Source organism: Phoxinus phoxinus (genome assembly GCF_949152265.1).
Source record: "Phoxinus phoxinus genome assembly, chromosome: 8".
Taxonomy (NCBI): domain Eukaryota; kingdom Metazoa; phylum Chordata; class Actinopteri; order Cypriniformes; family Leuciscidae; genus Phoxinus; species Phoxinus phoxinus.
The window spans coordinates 33,431,645-33,450,561 of NC_136883.1; the positions used below are offsets into that span (position 1 = coordinate 33,431,645).

At 37.7% G+C, this 18,917-nt stretch overlaps 1 protein-coding gene across 1 annotated transcript in view; it reads right to left on the reverse strand.

The window, feature by feature from the left end:
- sema4ba (sema domain, immunoglobulin domain (Ig), transmembrane domain (TM) and short cytoplasmic domain, (semaphorin) 4Ba) overlaps positions 1–18,917 on the reverse strand; it is a 64,879-nt gene that overhangs the window by 35,728 nt on the left and 10,234 nt on the right. The window lies entirely within an intron of this gene.

The following is an 18,917-nucleotide window of genomic DNA, read 5'->3' on the forward strand; positions in this document are numbered from 1 at the left end:
TGTTGTTTTGGTTTAGGAGGAACTGTAAAAGGCGGCTGTTAATATTTAGACCACGTCTATTACCGATTGCTATCAGGATGTGAAGAGAGTTTCAACCAGTATAACAGAAAGTGTTCATAAAACAAATTACCTACCCTACCTTTATGGTAGCCAAAGCTTGTTACAGTTGTTTTCCCAGTGCCCCAAACCCCTTTAAAACTGACAAAAATCTTTGACTTAATTAAGACCATGTGTATAGAGTCCATGTTTATCTATTTCTAAATGAAGCAAACATCCTCTTCATGCTACGCTAAACCCACAATACGATGTGAACTAGTCGCATTATGTCACGCTTGAAAGCACCAGGAGACGTGGGAGTTTAAACCAGCCGTCTCCTACCTGTATGGTAAACTCTCCGTGTGGGGTTATATCGCTGAAAATCATCAGAAAGATTTGGATTGTGCCGCATGAACGAGAATATGTAGCCCTAAGGGACACAGATTTACACAATATTTACTCACTGAACAGCAGGGCTCTATGTCTGTGTTTAATCAGCTCTAATCGCTTAGGTGAGCATGTTTGGGTCAAAGTTTGTAGAAAACTGCCCTGTTTAAAAGACCTCCACTGCTGGTCACTGGAATACGTTGAGTTTTAGTGTTAGCAACTAACCATTCTAGGTCAACCAATATCACAGGAAAGATCATGCTGGTGCACTAGCATTTGTTGGTGAACAAAAAGAACCAGTCTGAACCAACATCCTTCTGACGTAAGCCTCCTGGTGTAAGGATGATAAGGCAATAAATAAGTACTTCCTGGAAATGGTGGTATCGCTTATTAGACTGTGGAATATGCCTCATTTTCTGTTTACATGTTAAGTTGCAAAGTTCGGAGAACAGTTGTTTGCCATAATCGCCTATCATCATTCATCAGTTCCGTTTTATAAAGCACTGTTCTGAGAATGGATTTTCAACATAATGCTATAAAATGTATAATTTCCAGCCTCCTGCTAAGATGACCTCAATTTGCTCCCTTTAGATAAGAAACATAAAGGCGTGGGGTTTGACTTCCAGGCAAATGAAATGGACTGTAAATAAGTTGAATAGCTTTGCACTTGATATGTGATCTATAGTTCCTGCACAGAACCCAACCCTGTCATCAGCCCAATATGTCAGTGGGCGAACACTTAAGTGGTTTTCATTACTCTGGCTACGTAGACGAGGCTTTTAAGCACAACCACAAAGCTAATCCAATTTCAATTCCCATTTAGGTTTAGGATTTAATATCCACGTCAAATGTGTATACTTTATTGTTATGAACTGCCAACAGTTAAGGGCTAACAAATGGTGTGTGGTGTAAAATCAGTATTTGAAGTAGAAGAAAAAGCAGTCTGGCTTTCAACAGACAGAATGTAACATATGTCTAAAACATATACGTCACAAGTATGTTAAATCTTAAAAAGTGTAATTATTACGTTTTAATTGTGGAAGATTTAAACTTAAAGGAATAGTTGACCCAAAAATGAAAATTCTATCATAATTTACTCTACTAATTTCTTTATTGTGCTAAAGACAATATTTTGAAGAATGTTGGTAACCAGACAGTTTCTGGTCCCCATTGACTTTCATTCTCTCTATATATATACTATGGAGGTCAATGGGGACCAGCAACTGTTTGGTTACCGAAATTCTTCTAAATATCTTCCTTTATGTTCAACAGAAGAAAGAACTTCATGCAGGTTTAGAATAACTTATGGGAGAGTAAATGATGACAGAATTTTGCGTTTTTGGGTGAACCCTTTTAAAAATCTATTTATGTACTATTATAGTACATATGTAGATGGTCCATATTTGTGCTTTAAAACAAAACTTTAAACGTTAACTCTAATGTAATTTGGCATCAAGCTTTAAGAGTGATACTGCATGCCAATTTACAACCATTGTACAACTGCCAAAAAAAGCAAGGATGCTTTGCTCTAATATAGACAACATGAGAGCACAGCACAAGCTGACAGTCCCTGAATAAAAAGAAGACAAAAACAAGGCTACTTTTCCATCTGGAGCACGAAAGACCTTGGACTCCCACAGGAAAGATTCACGTCCCAAACGGGAAAACTGCAGCTTGTTTAAACAGCATCTCAAAATCATATTGGCACAGCACGCGGAGATAAACTGATTACAATTGAATGTGGTTTAGGTTTCCACAAGTGAGTTTCTGAAGAACTGCTGAATCATTGATGATTGTGGGTTTATCAACATCAGACAAGTCCTAAAGGAACAAAACACTTTACTACTTGATGTTTATGTCTGATAAGCAGTATATATGACATATATGATACCTATGAACAACATATGGCAACAAAGTAACAAAAAGCTATAGTTTAATCTATATTCACATGCAGAAAATAGGGAGCCTCCAAAGGACAATCTTTGTATAATCTGGTGATAATACATCAACAACCACCACAAAAAAGCTTAATTCCCTTTAGAAAAGTTCACAAACGTCATGTGTTTGCTGTATTTTGCATACAGTGTTTCACAACCTTCCCCTGCATTCTATCTCAGCCCAGACAAGAGATATGTTTACAAGGTCAAACTCCTCCTGCTACTGTCCATATGCTGGGGTTGGAATGTGTTCTGCACTGGTCAAGGCTGTGGCTTCAGCCATATTGGTGTGGGACGTTCGCTCACCAAGCACTATTAGCCTTCCTAGCGCTGGGAATGCTGGAGCGGCGTCCCAGTTGACCAATGGCAATGTGATCTCATTAATTTGAAGTTTTGACAGGAAGAGGATAAATGCTGCCTGGGCACGTGAGGAGCTGAAGTAGGACGCTAAAGGTCTCTCTGTCATCAGAGATATAATACATATGTCCCCATTCTTTATACTGTTGGATTAGTCATCTCCATATACATATACATCATCTCAATACTCATTATCAACTGTGAATTATTATTTATAATACACAAATCCTAAAATTAACAACCTTAATGAAGAAGCATGATGTTTAAATGTAAATCATTCAGATAAAACCAATGGTAAAACAACTAAATTATATATTTGCTTGGGTACCTTTTAAGGTTTTTAATCAGGAAAACCAGTAAAAAGGACTGATACCCTATGAATTAAATGTCTTTATATGATTTGTAATATAAAAATAAATAAATAATTTGTAGGGTATTTCTTGGAAGGATCTGGGGACAAAGCATCCTCTAAATTTTGGTTCAAAAAAAGTGATCAATTGCGCAAAGAAAAAATCTGGATAAAAAATAGAAGCCAAATGGTTTGTATCATCATAAAAAGGAGGAAACTTGACCAAAGAATAATTAAAATGATAGCAAATGTTACCAAGTACATAAATAATCTCTATTCAGCCAACAGCCAGTCAATAATTCTGTGTTCTCCTGATACGTGAGCCATATGTGACGATGGCATCAGATGTCACTTCCTGTATGTCATAAAAATAGAAATGGGTTACTACAGAAACAGCTGTCCAGATTATCAGGTTGGTCAGATGGGATAAAATTATCTTGAAGCAAGGCCACAGGACTAATGCTTTTCTTTTGTGCAGTATGCAACAGTATCTTCCTCTTCTGGCAAAATAATAATAATTCACCTAAAAAAAGCACTGCACCCTTAGACACCAGTGTTGTTCATAAAAAAAAAAAAAAATTGTTAAAGCTGAAACAAAATATAAAATATACATATTAGATAAAGAAATTAATGAAATAAATAAGTACTAAAAATATAAAAAAATAAGAATAAATATGTGTATTTATTCCTCAATCCACCTAATCAGCAGCGTTTGTGCGTGTGGCGGGGTTGTGAACTCGAGTCGCATGACTCAGACTTTACTTGAACTCTAGTCCCACATTTTATCACTTGTGACGCGACTCGACATACAGGTAATTAAAGAAGGCGACTCGACTTAGACTTTGGCAACAATGACTCGAGACTGGACTTTATGGCCTATACCTTGAAAACCATAAAGATCAGAGATGTGATCACTCTCTGGTCCCTGGAGCATATGATAAAACCGGAAAGATTAGCACTGCTTTCGCACTTTGGCTGGCACTGAGCCAGAGAGGGACTCGCACAACTGTTCATCGTTTTCAACCACATAATGTTTATTTTATGTTTCGGACATTTAAATACACATAAGTACTAACAAAACGTTTATTTTTTTTTTTTTTTTTTTTTTTTTATTAAGAAAAGCATCTCAAGCACAATACAAGCATCAAATAGTTACACAAGAAAATGGAAGAAGAAAAAAGCACAAATTAAACAAGCATAATAAATGCTCACATATGAATAAACATAATCACAGTAACATATGCATATACATATAAACAACTAAAATAAAAAAAATAAAATAAAAAGTTTTATCCAGAGCTTGTCTCCTTAAAATAATCTAAAAATGGGCTCCAAGATTTCAAGAAAAGATCGGGTTTCATTCTAACTCCAAATTTAATCTTTTCAAGTTTGAGGGCAAAAAGTAGGTCAAAAACCCACTGACGGTAGGTTGGAGGAGATGGCAGCTTCCAATTAATTAGAATAAGTCGTCTAGCCAGCAGTGTGCAAAGTGCAATATTATCCATCTCTAAAGCTGTAAGTTTAATATTTTCTGGAAGAACCCCAAATAAAGCGGTCAGTGGGTTGGGGTCTATTACTGTGTTAAGAATTTCTGAGACACAACTAAAAATTCCCCCCCAAAACCTTAATAACTTAGGACAGGACCAAAAAGAATGAAACAGAGAGGCTGGCTCCAGAACACAGCGTGGGCAGGTGGGGTCTAAATCCGGAAATATCTTGCCGAGTTGTACTCTAGACCAATGGATACGGTGCACAACCTTAAATTGAATAAGACTATGTCTAGAGCTGACTGAAGAAGAATGTATCCTTTTTAAGACGGCGTCCCAGGTTTCATCTTCTAACAAAATACTTAAGTCTTGCTCCCAGAGAGATTTTAATGACCCGCTAGATGGGGTTTGTTTGTCATTTATAATACTGTAAATATTTGAGATGGCACCCCTTATACATTTATGCTGGACTAAAATACACTCCAAGACACCACTAGGATGGGCAGAGGGGAACTCCGGAAAATGTTTACGAGCAAAGCTCCGAACTTGAAAATACCGGAATAAATGTGAATTGGGCAAAGAAAATGTATTTTTAAGTTGGTCAAATGAAGCAAAATTATTATCTATAAATAGCTGATCAATTGTAACTAGACCCTGTGACTTCCAAATATTGAAAGCCCCATCAAATAAAGAGGGTGGAAAGGAAGCGTTACTGGCAATGGGTGCAGCTGAAGAAAGACCCTTAAGCCCTAGAGCTCTGCGGAACTGAGTCCAAATCCTTAGAGAGTGTTTAACAATTGGATTCTTAATCGAGATACTTTGATGGGGAGGGATAGAAGAACAGAGCAACGATGTTAACGTGACTGGGGAACAACAAATAGCCTCTATTTGCACCCAGAGAGGTTTACACAGTTGCAAATCATGCCGGCACCAGTACAATAAGTTTCTAATGTTGGCTGCCCAGTAATACGTTTGAAAGTTAGGCAAAGCCAAACCTCCCACCTCTTTTGGCTTAACAAAGTGTTTTAGACTTATTCGCCTTGGCTTGTTATTCCAAATAAATGATGAGATGGTCTTTTCCAGACATGAGAAAAATGACTTGGGAATAAATATTGGCAGACATTGAAATAAATATAAAAATTTAGGGAGAATGTTCATTTTAACTGCATTTACCCTTCCTATCAGTGACAGAGGAAGGGATTTCCATGATAAAAACATAGATTTTGTGAGATCAAATAAAGAACTAAAATTAGTTTTAAATAAGTCAACATGTTTACGAGTCACTTGGACACCCAAGTACCTAAATTGGTTATTAACAACTCTGAATTGGAAATTTGAATATGAGAGACTTAATGCAGCAGAATTCACTGGGAATAATTCGCTCTTGGAAAGATTTAATTTATAACCTGAAAAAGTACTAAATGAGCTCAATATTAAAAGAACTCGAGGAATTGAAACTAGGGGATTGGATAAAAATAAAATAAGATCATCAGCATATAAAGAAACTTTCTGTTCCAGATCAGCACGAAAAATGCCTTGCACCTCTGAGTCCGCACGTAATGCAATTGCCAGGGGTTCAATGGCAATAGCAAAAAGAAGGGGGGAAAGGGGACAACCCTGCCTTGTGCCCCGACACAGTGGAAAGGGATCTGAAATAATATTGTTTGAGCGTACCGATGCTTTGGGGGTAGCATAAAGGAGCTTTATCCAAGAAATAAATTTTAAACCAAATCCAAATCTCTCCAAAACATTTATAAGATAGCCCCACTCGATGCGGTCAAATGCTTTTTCAGCATCTAGTGAGACCACAACTTCAGCATTGCTGGAATGAGGTGTATACAAAACATTAAAAAGACGTCTAATATTAAAAAAAGAGTGTCTGTCTCGAACAAAACCAGTTTGATCAGGTGAAATGACTCCATGTAAAGTTTTTTCAAGCCGAAAAGATAATACTTTAGCTAGTATCTTGTAATCACAATTTAAAAGTGATATGGGGCGATAAGAACCACAGTCTAGGGGGGGTTTATCTTTCTTAAGAATTAATGAAATAGTAGCTTCATAGAAGGTTGGGGGTAACTTAGAATTTTGAAGACTCTCTAAAAAAACCAAAAGCAACAAAGGGCATAGTAATTTAGAAAATGCTTTATAAAAATCAGACGGGAAACCGTCAGGACCCGGTGCCTTGCCTGTTTTCAAGGAAGCAATCGCATCAGCTATTTCTTCAATTTGAATATCCTCATCTAGAAAATCACACAGAGTCTTCTCTACAGTGGGGAAATCTAATTTATCTAAAAAAGTTTTCATTAAAGATACATCTTGAGATTCCGAGGTGTACAAATTTCCATAGTATTGTTTAAATTGAGAGTTTATTTCTTTATAGTCAGTGGTAGTATTTCCTGAAGGTAACTTAAGTTGGGGTATCAAGCGTGACGTTTGCGATTTACGAATTTGATAAGCTAACAATTTACCCGTCTTATCACCAAACTCATAGACCCTATGTTGAGCTCGTAAAAACAAATTCTCAGCCTCTTCAGTCGATAACAGGTCATATTTTGTCTGCAAAATCTGACGTTCTTTATAAAGGTTGGAAGATGGGTTCAGTGAGTACTGAACATCAATAGCTGTTATAGAACTAGATAATTCATCTAGTTGCCTCTTTCGCTCTCTATTTTTATAAGACATATATGAAATTATTAAACCACGCAGATAACATTTTAAGGTCTCCCAGATGGTAGAATAAGCCATACCCTGAGTGCTATTGAGTTCAAGAAAAGAAGATATATTTGAGGAGATCAATTTTACAAATTCTTTATCCTTTAATAGACCAGGGTTAAAGGACCATTGATGATGCTTTGGGGGTGCTTTCGGAAAGCTAAGTTCCAGAACAGCTGGTGCATGATCAGATATTACTATGCTTTCATATGAACAATTCTGCAGATATGGAAGAAGTTTGTTATCTAAAAAAAAATAATCTATTCGTGAATAGGAATGATGTACTTGCGAAAAAAATGAATATTTCTTTGCGGAAGGATTTAAAAAGCGAAATGGATCACGAATACCATAGTTATGCAGAAAAGATTGAATAATCGCAGCACATTTTGAAAGGGATATAACTTTTTTCGAGGACCTATCAAGTCGTGGACACATCACACAGTTAAAATCTCCGCCCAGGATTAATGAATGAGAGTGAAGGTCAGGTATACATGATAAAAAAGAAGTGATAAAGGAAACATCATCATAATTTGGGGCATAGACATTAGCAAGAATTAGGGGGGTTGAAAACAAAGTACCTGTTACAATGACGTATCTGCCCTTATGATCTGCAATTACTTGCGATACTGCAAACGGAGTGGATTTATGTACCAGAATGCCACAGCCCCTGGACTTGAACTGAAAATGTGAATGATAGACTTGACCCACCCAGTCTTTTTTCAATCTAAAATGGTCAGATGAAGAGAGGTGAGTTTCTTGAAGAAACACAAAACTGGCTTTCAGTTTCCTAAGATGAATCAGAACCTTATTGCGTTTGACTGGATTATTCAAACCTTTACAATTCCAACTAACCCATCTCACCAAACCCTCTTCATTAGCTCTACCACCCATCATTTAAAGAAAAAAAAAAAAAAAAAAAAAGAGAATAAAGACCGAAAAGATACTTGTAAAACCCAAATAATTATGCAAGGAACAGCAAGTACAGAAAAGTATGAAACAATAACAAAAGAGCAATGCAGTCTTGTGCTTATGAGATGAACAAAGAAACGAGAACATATTAACACACTTCAAGAACCCTAGCGCGAAGACCCGCCCTCCGCCCTCACTGCCACCCCCCACCCCGCGCTCTTGACATAAGCTAACACTCCCCCAACTAGAGCGTACGCTACCCTGAGGAAAAACCCCAATGTGCGTGCGAGATATTGTGTTTCTTACCTCGGACGCATCTCCGCAAACATATATATATATATAAAAAAATAAAAAAAATAAAAAAAAAAATAAAAAAAAATACAGCGAATATATTCTGATACAAATAAAAATGATAATCCTATAATTATAATCAAATAATAAACACTCACTTATTAAACCACACAACTGAGTAAAGTGCTTTCAGTCTCTGAACCAGAGAAAATGAGACATTAACGTTATAAGTTCCATCACGTTCATAGGTGATCAAGCGGGTGGTAATAGGTGTTGTTTCACAAAAGCCAGTGCCGCGGCTGGAGTATCAAACATATGTTCAGCGCCGTTCTTTGTGATTCTGAAGCCGGTAAGACCCTTTAGACCGTACTTAACATCCGGCATGGACCTCAGTAGACGTTTCACCTCAAAGTATGCGGCCCGTTTCTTGGCAATCTCAGGCGGAAAGTCCGGGAAGACGAACACAGATTTCTCTCTGAACTTAAGTTGCCCACCTCGGATCGCTTTTCGCCAAATATCCTCCTTGACGTCGTATCGATGGAAGCAAATCACGAAGGCTCGCGGACGGCTGCCCTCCGCAGGTTTCGGTGCAAGTGTACGATGAGCGCGAGCAAGAAGCGGAGGTTCAGGAAGATCAAATATCTCCATCAAAGCATCTGCCACGAACTTCGTAGGTTGTGGGCCTTCCAAACCTTCAGGAACTCCCACCAAGCGAAGATTGGATCTGCGGGAACGACACTCTAAATCGATGCACTTAGCTTGCAGTGAGGCGATCTCTTTCTGGAGAGAAACGACCGTTGGTTCGAGAGAGTGAAGACTCGTCGTCCATTCTGAGGTAGCGGTCTCCAGGCTTGTTAAGCGCTCACTTTGGGTTTTGAGGTCTTCTTTGAAAGATGAAAATGTGTTATGCATTTCTTCACGTACCAGGGAAATTTCGCCTCGAATTTCAGCGGCGTGCGCGTCAAATTTGGCGTGAATTCCACTTTCAAGCCTGTTAATGGCTCCCATAATCGCAGCACCCTCAGGCGTGGAAAGTTCAGTCGTTTCCAAAGACGAGCTGCCGGCAACCGCCGGATCGGCCTTCTTTTGTCGTTGCGTTTTTGAAGACATCGTTGGAACTCATAGGCTATACGATTACCACAAGAAGTGAAGTGACCTTCAAACACCAGATGTAAAAAAAAAAAATATATATATATATAACGCTGTATCAAGTATAAGACGAAATTTAAGAGCTGGTTTGCGGAGCTCCCGACTTATGCGGCCTCACATGGCAGATGCTAAACCGGAAGTCCTAACAAAACGTTTATAATAAAAAACAAAAGGCCTACACTGATGTCTATGGAAGCGGCAATAATAAACCTTTCGGACACGCTATGTTTTTTTTTTTTTTGCATCAGACACATGTATAGATAACTATTAGTTACTCTATTCTTCTCCCTGTTTACCAGACACACTTTCATGTCTCTTGGGAGAAATACGTGTTGTAAATCCGACAGGCTCTGACTGCATGATATAGAGCACACAGTTGATCGCTAATAGGGGCAATTATATATCAGCAAATGAAATAAAACCATGTTTTCTCGGTTAAAATTGCTTTCCAATGACTTGTTTAAGACTTGAAGCTTAAAGTTGAGGACTTGCAACTTGACTTGGGCTTGCCTGTCTTGCCTTAAGACTTGAATGCAACGACTCAAGACTTACTTGTGACTTGCAAAACAATAGCCCCTATTCACACAGATTCTGGAAAATACACTGATGATTTGTCCCGGGATTGTTTGATTCTGGTTCATTCACACTGCCAGTGATTTTCTGGAATCTGTGCATGCGTTCACAACTTCACACACATCCCGTAAAGATCTCATAAAGACACATGATGTGTTATGTCTCTGCAGCGTCTTACGTTTGCTTATGATCTGCAATTTCTGTCTCGAGAAACTGCTCATGCTTTTTTTTTCTGATTTGATCATAAAGCGCAACGCATACCGTTCCAATATAAGCTGCCGAACAATGTCAACTTCAGCATCATCACTACGACACACACCTTACGGCATTGCTCCTGCCTTTTGTTCACACAGGGCGCGTTCCGGGATCGATCCCGGGACGTGTTCGCGTTCACACAGAAGGCACTCTAGCAATTCTATGGCAATTTTCTGGGATCAACGCTCTGTGTGAAAGGGGCTAATGACTTTGTCCCGTGTGGGTATGTGTCTGTGTATGTGTGTGAGTGCAGAAGCAGATGTGTGAGATGAGGAATGTGTCGTGACTCAAGGGGACTTTAAAGAATAACTAGCACATGTGTGACAAAACTATGACTCATTGCTCTCAAAGTGCCTTTTGAAACAGTCCATTGCAGAAATTCTGCAAACTTTGAGATCATATACATATGGACAGCTATGAATCAGAGTACACAACCAATGTGACTCAGCAGCATATGTACAGAAAGTAATGCTGACACCTGTCCACATGTACTGTGTCATAAGAGTAAAGTTCAAAAGTGGTATCTATTTGACTTCCTGTGCTTTATGGAAACAGTGAATCATGAAGTGCTGGATCTGAGATGGTGAAGTTTCCTCTTTCCTCGTCTCTGAGCTGATCCCCAGACCCAGCTTAGAGTAATTAATGGCCCACTCCTCCCTGGGTGTTCGGGCCAGCCTTAATTACATCCATATGTTCCTTCACAGATCTTTAATAGCCTAATTAAAATCTTATTAAATAGCCAAAGCAAAATGGAAAAAAAAAATCAAACTCAATTCAAGGCTACGTCTACATTTTAATCCAGATACACACTAGAAAACCGTCCACACTGGCGTTTTCAAGCATTTTCCAAAACTTTCTCATCCACACTGAAACGTCGGAAAATGCTAAATTCACCTTAATGCGCATGCGTAAAACCTCATAAAAGCTCACTGAGATGATACATCATGACATCATAAAGTTCTCATGCTGTTCTTCTGGCAGGATCATTTTATTTAGCAAAATATCTCACCGTTTACTGATGCGTCCAGGTCGCACTCACTCACCATTATATGTTTGGTCTAAAACGCAGTTGCTCTCATGTTTTGCCACAGGACAGCAATTGCGAGTTACATTTTCTGTTAACTTTGCAGGACTGTGATATGTTGTGTGTGCAAAGTAACACATCTTTAGCAAAAGTGGCAAAGCACATAACAGCACAATAGCGGTATAAACATACATATATATATATTGGTTCAATATGCGTCACATGACTAAACATGCGTCATCATTTTCAAACACCTCCATTTTCAGTCCACTTTTCAATGAGAAAATGGCGTTTTCAAATTGATCCACTTGGAAAAGCGTTTTCCTCAGTTTTCGCAGGACATAAACGCCATCTTAGGGTACGTATACACGACAACGATAGATTTAAAACTGAGGTTTTTTCTTTGAGTTTCCCGCGTACAGACGACACCATTGTCAAAAATATCCCCCATTCACACGAATCCGTGAAAACGACTAAAAACGCTGTATTCTGCTGCCAGGCCATTAGATGCCGGTTTAATGCTATGGACTGAACATGTAATACATGAATATGGCGTCATCGTTTTCACAGATTCGCGTTTTTGTTGTTTACACGGAGACCGGTTTTGAAAACGTACACTTTGAAACCCGTTTTCAAAAGTTTGCGTTTTCAGGCTCCCGGTGTAACAACCGGTGTAAACAGCCCCTCGGTGTGGACGGAAGGCCAAAACAAATATAAAAAGATGCGTATTTAAAAGAAAACGCATTAGTGTGGCCCAAGGTTAAAACATTTTTTAAAGGAGCTTCCACAAATGATCAGGCTGATTTTTTTAGGCAAGACTTCTCAGATGGAAAGCATTACATTTTAGTTCAATTAAATGGGTGACCTGACTAGATAAATGTGGATAGAATGTAAAATATGACCATGAAATGGCCCAGGAATATCATTACCTCTGTCTCTAAAAAGTAAAATACTTCTAACAGGGACAGAGTCAGATGTGCAAATATTTCTAGCTGAGATTCATTTTGTCCTCTCGCTCCTGCCTAGAAATTTCCATAACAGATGTGAGGTCTGTGAAATGTAGAACAGCACAGAAGTGGCTGCGAAAAGACCTGCTAATGCCATCATCTCTTTGTCAGGTAAAATGATATTTAAATGAAAAGCTGTTTCTGGTATGCTCTTAATTTTGCTGCATATTTAATCATCTTACTGGTTGAATTAACATGATAATTGATTCCAGATCAGCATTCTTAAAGGGATAGTTCACCCAAAAATAAAAGCCTAAATTAAATCTGTGAATCATATAAAGAGATTGTGTCTTTTCAGAAAATTTAAACTAAACCACTCAATTCATATGGAATACTTTTTACTTTACGTCATAGTTGCATAACTGTCAATGGATGCTATCAGATTTCATTAAAAAAGATCCTCATTTTTGTTCCGAAGATGAGTCTTACCGGGTTTAGAAACGACACGAGGGCGAGTAATAATTGACAGAATAAACATTTTTGGGTGAACTATCCCTTTAAGGCCCTTTTACAGAATTTAAGGCCCTTTTAAGGATGATAACTATAATGATATAGTTCTAAAAATAATTGTAAATCGATAAATGTACGATAAAAGCACTGGCAGCCAATCAGAACCCATCTTGCTTTAATGAGCTCAAGCATTTAAAGTGGCAGACCACAAAACTGCAGTGCACGCTGAATAAACAGAACGATACACATACATGTACAATTGACCACTGGTGTGGATGCTAATATAGCTAATGTTATATTTATTGTTCTTGAACAGGCCGTTACAGTTGTGTTCTCCACTCAGGTCTTTAGGCTAATACTACTTACTCCTCCATGCTGGACAGAAACAATGCGTGGACTGTTCACAGATGCAGGCCTACTTGAATGCCAAAGGGTAATTTGAGCAATTTCAATATAATTAGACTTGTAATGCTACTAGTGTCACAGCATTGACTCATGTCTGATGGCATCCCCATTTCTTTCAGTTTTATTTTGAGAGAAACAAAGATTTCTGAATAACAACATGCAGCACATGGAAGAAGTGCCGTGGTTTTCCAAGAAATTAGCCTCATTGGAATTACAAAGTTACAAAGAAATGCAATTCTCAGAAAAGGATATATAAAACAGCTCCTCGGACGGAGAAGCCAGAATCTCAATGAACAGATTGCAACAGGTGGAGTTTTGCCATTTCGCCATTCAATGTGTTTTACATTTCCCCCCGCAAGTGCTAAATTAAAACAGGATGATCATATAAAGCGTCTCACTTATTATTAGATTATGCTAGTGACCTGATTTCTAAGATTATGATTGTGTAGATAGAGTGTGATTTGGCACTGACTCTCTTCTTCTGCCTTTTTTCCAGGCACTCAGACAAAATCTCAGCCAAAGTCAGCCTACAACTCATATTAAGACTTTAAGTGTTTAAAAAAAATTATAAAATTATATATATGGATGACATACATACATACATACACAGGTGAAACTCGAAACATTTGTATATCGTGCAAAAGTTCATTTATTTCAGTAACTCAACTTAAAAGGTGAAACTAATATATTATTTAGACTCATTGCATGCAAAGTGAGATATGTCAAGCCTTTATTTGTTATAATTTTGATGATTATGGCTTACAGATTATGAAAACCTTTTCACAATATTCTAATTTAGAATTTGGGGTTTTCATAAGCTGTAAGCCATAATCATCAAAATTATAACAAATAAAGGCTTGACATATCTCACTTTGCATGCAATGAGTCTAAATAATATATTAGTTTCACCTTTTAAGTTGAATTCCTGAAATAAATTAACTTTTGCATGATATACATTTTTTTTGAGTTTCACCTGTATATATATTATTAAAAAACTGTAACATTTTTAAAAAAAAATTTTTTTTTTTAGGGCTGTGAAAAGATTAATCACGATTAATCACATCCAAAATAAAAGTTTGTGTTTACATAATATATGTGTGTGTACTGTGTATAATTATTTATATATATAAAAACACACACAATCATGTATATATTTAAGAAAAATTGGTTATATTTATATATAATATAAATTATATAAATGTATATACAATATATAAATGCAAATAGCCTATTTCTTAAATATATACATGAATGTGTGTGTATTTATACATAATTATACACAGTACACACACATATATTATGCAAACACAGACTTTTATTTTGGATGTGATTAATCGTGATTAATCTTTTGACAGCCCTAATATTTTTGCATTACATTAGAGAAATGTTTAAAAAATGTATAATGGGCACTGACATGATGGGATCACATGACCAGCCAAATGCTACTCTTTTTAATCGCACAACCAACTTCCCTAAATCAATAAATAAATGAAATATAAGAGAAAAGGGCAGAAACATAGAAGAGAAGGGGAAATGAACTAACAATTACAAATGATGTTGTATAAGTGCGACTTGAACAACAGGTGTGGAGATTTGACAGTTGCTATTATTAGCAGTCAGTCAGTTGTGCTGCAAGACGGTAAACGTTGTTTACACACAACGACTCGAAATTATTCACACTTGCTTCTAATGATGTGATCAAACCAACAGCACAAAATATAAGCCAGCTCAGTGCGCACAGGTGGCAGAGGCGCACTGAATGTTGATGCCAACAATGGATGGAAACGATCTCAAACGAAGAGGGAGAGGAGGGAGAGGATGAGGACGAGAAAGAGCAAGATGTGGAGAGTGTTGTCAAGGCTGGGTCTGGCCCACCAGAGGGTTTTTCCCTTTGCCTGGAGTGTTTAATGCAGTGGGAAAATGGGTGCAGTTTTCAAGCAATTGTGAAATACTGTAAAATCCACAAGCCCAAAGTCACTAATAAGTGCTAGGTGTCCGTGTAAGCCCAGGACGACTGCCACCTCATACCAAAATAAACAAAGAAGTCACTGTGCTCCTTTAAAAATCCTAAAATGTACAAAAGGGGACACTTATTAGTTAACCCCATCATCCTTTGAGTAATTCTGTAAGTGGATCGTCCTTAGGGGAAGTAACCTTGATGATTTTCTGGAAGTGGTCTTAATCCATGAGGAGTTCTCTCGTTCTCACAGCCCTGTTTGAGCAAAGGGAGTATCTATGCCTCATCTTTAGTTGATCTATTCTGCACTGGCTCCTTTGAGACATGATGCATAGAATGTCAACCTCAAATACAAAAGATTTCCTTTATAAAAGTCAAGACCTTTGATGTAATCTAATCTATTCTACGGGAGCCATCAATGCAATTAGAGCCTCTTGGGGTTGCCAGTTGTTCAATAAAAAAACAACACCACTTGGTTTTCAGATACGAATTTAACCATATTTAGATAAAATGAAGATGCAAAATGGGCCTCCCTTACATTATTTACAGCATTGTGTTGTTCTTGGGTCAAATCTCACCGTGTTTATTATTTTATGAACAACGACTGTTCTTTCTGTGCTGGAGCAGCTGGCATAAGTGATAGTGTGTAATTACTCAAGTAAATAATGCATGACGACATTTGCTTTGATATCTACACTGCGCAGGGTTTAATTACATTGATTACAGCTGTGCACCTTCAGCGTGTCCGTACAATGGGATTCTAGGAGATTCCCTGCGAAGATAGCCTATCTGCTCAAATGATTATTTCTAAAATAAGCAGTGACTGCATGGGAGTTTCAACACATCCATCTTTACATACAGAAAAGGAGACCTGCCTTCTATTAATTAAAGGGCCACTGTGATCTTGGTCCAGTAGGATTCTCATGCCAGCTGGACCTTTTTAAACGGTGGCTTTGTATGAAAACCAAAGGCAGCTGCATCGCTACCCAGTCAGGCAATGACTTCACAGGCAACACTTCGACCGTGTTTTCAGACAGCATCGAACTCAAACTGCTCTAAATCGTATCATACAGCTGTTGCAGAAGTCAAACATCTGTCTTCTGAGAATCTTAACTCCATGCCGTGCAAACTCGCTCAGAATTCATTTGCGCAATTACAGTGTCAGCGGCATTTTAAAGGCATTGCAGGGACAGAAGAGAAGTGCTCAGAGGTCTCACGTCGGTCCAGTAATGATGTTCTGTGGAGGCGGTTCATTTTCTTGTAGCCTGACATCAAGAGGCGATAGAGCACTGGGAGATTACAGAGACGTTCACTAATAACGCTCTGACAGTTCGGGCATGGAGCTGTCAGCACATTTTTACCCTGCGCTGTTTGCTATATAATGCATAGATGTGACTTGTGGGTTTCATGCAATGGCTATCCGGGGACTAGAGAAAGTTTCTGCGTTTGATCCTCCAAGAATCCCAGTATAATTACATACAAAACCAGTCTGGAAGAATGCCAGTGCCCTGCAGTCTTGGAATCTACCGGCCTCCCACCGTGCGGTGGTGAGGTTAATATAATAAACACTTGTTTATAAATACAGAAAAATCACATCATGAGATTCTCGTGCAGACAAAAGGAAAACCAAACCATAATTCAAAAGTTGTACGTTTGAATTTTAAAATTAATAATTGTTTATATATTGTATTTGTTTTGTAATCAAATAAAAACAATCATATTTAAATTAGATTTAAGGAAGGGATAGACATTAGCATTTATGTGATATCCACAGATTTGCATACGTTTTGAGCCAGCTGTTTTAGAAGTTAAGCCCAGATTTAAACACATGGAGTGACGTTTGCGTGACACAGGTGAAGAGAGCTGTAAAAGTAGTCTGCTTTTAAAAGTAGGTCACGGCCTGCATTACCACTTTACTTCCATTTCTAAATGTTTCCAGTTGTTCAGTATTATCTCACCATCATTTACGGTGGTGGTAATATTGGTCCGAGTGCTGATAAGGGCACCGCAAACTTGAGAAGTTCTGTGCTACTGCTTCCTGTTATGCCTGAGCTACTGGCAGTACTATAATACTTATATTTATAGACCAATACATTATATATATATATTTTTTTTATATTTCTACCACTTATATTCAAAAAATTAAAGCATACTAATAAAGACTTCAGAATAGTGAATCAAAGTTAGATCAAGAAAATAAGCCTGATCCAATCCTTCAGGGAATTTTATTGTTATTACTTTGTGGATACGGACCTACAACTGATGATTCTAACAAAGCATCCTGGTGGCATTCTTTTATTGTATGTTTTCTGCTATAGATGGTGTGGCGTGGAGAAAATGCCTGCATTCCTGGGACTTAACATGCATAAGACAGATGTTTAGGGTGCTGGTAAGTGTGCTACACCCATCAATCACATCAAAGGGCCAATAGTGCGGTGTGTGTGAGGGGGCCTTAGAGCTCTCGGCCCCTCCTAATGGCCGTCAATATCTCTGCCATCACTCAAACTGTCTTTCACAGCAAGTCAGATTCCTGCCAGTGCCTCCTGAACCCTCCTAACAGATGGAGCTCTAACTCCATAGCCATCAGTAAAAAAACTCTTTCTAATATCTTCACTCTTATAGTATAAGTGCTAGTCGCTAGTCGTGAGCTTGATTAGTCATTCGAGAGTCAGAGGGAGTCGGTGTGCACGGACACGTCTCTCAGCAAGTGGGTGTTAAAAGCCCTAGCGACTAAAGACCCATGGCCATACTTGCTCTTCAACAATATTTAACATGTTTGATATGATTTTATATATACAGTATATAAATATGCATATGCTATGCATACGTTTAGACACCCATGCTAAAGTTGCCTAAAAAGAGGAATAAAAAAACATCTTTTGGAAATTGATCTTAATGCCTTAATTTAAAAAATGAGGAAAAATCCAACCTTTAAGGACACCAATTTTCTTTGTGAATGAATAATGTATCGTAAATAAATAAATGTTCTTCCTTAAAATGCAGGGTGCATAAGTCAGGACACCCCTATGTTAAATTCCCATAGAGGCCGGCAGATTTTTATTTTTAAAGGCCAGTTATTTCATGGATCCAGGATACTATGCATCCTGATAAAGTTCACTTGGCCTTTGGAATTAAAATACAGTAAAATACTGTAATATCATGTTTTTATTGCACCATGGAATTAAAATAGCCCCACATCATCACACACCCTTCACCATACCTAGAGATTGGCATGGGGTACTTTCCATAAGATCATCTCTCAATGCAAATCAAACCAGCTATTAGGCGAACTGAAATAAAACCATGCCAATCTCTATAGGTATAGTGAAGGATATGTGATGATGTGGGGCTATTTTAAAATAAAAAAACAATAAAAAAAGGTTAATTCAGGTTTACCTAATCACTAAAAACAACTAAATGTATAAAATACAAATACAATAATAACAAGCAAATAAAAAATAAATTTGATAAAAAAAACAAAAAAAACAAAAAAAAACATTAAACCTGGATTCCTGACCTTTATCTAAGTGATGGTCTACACTTGTCTACGTGCATCACCACACACTCATCTCTTCGATCTCTATTTTCACATTCTGCTGAATCCGATAGCTGATCTGAATCTAAAAAGAATT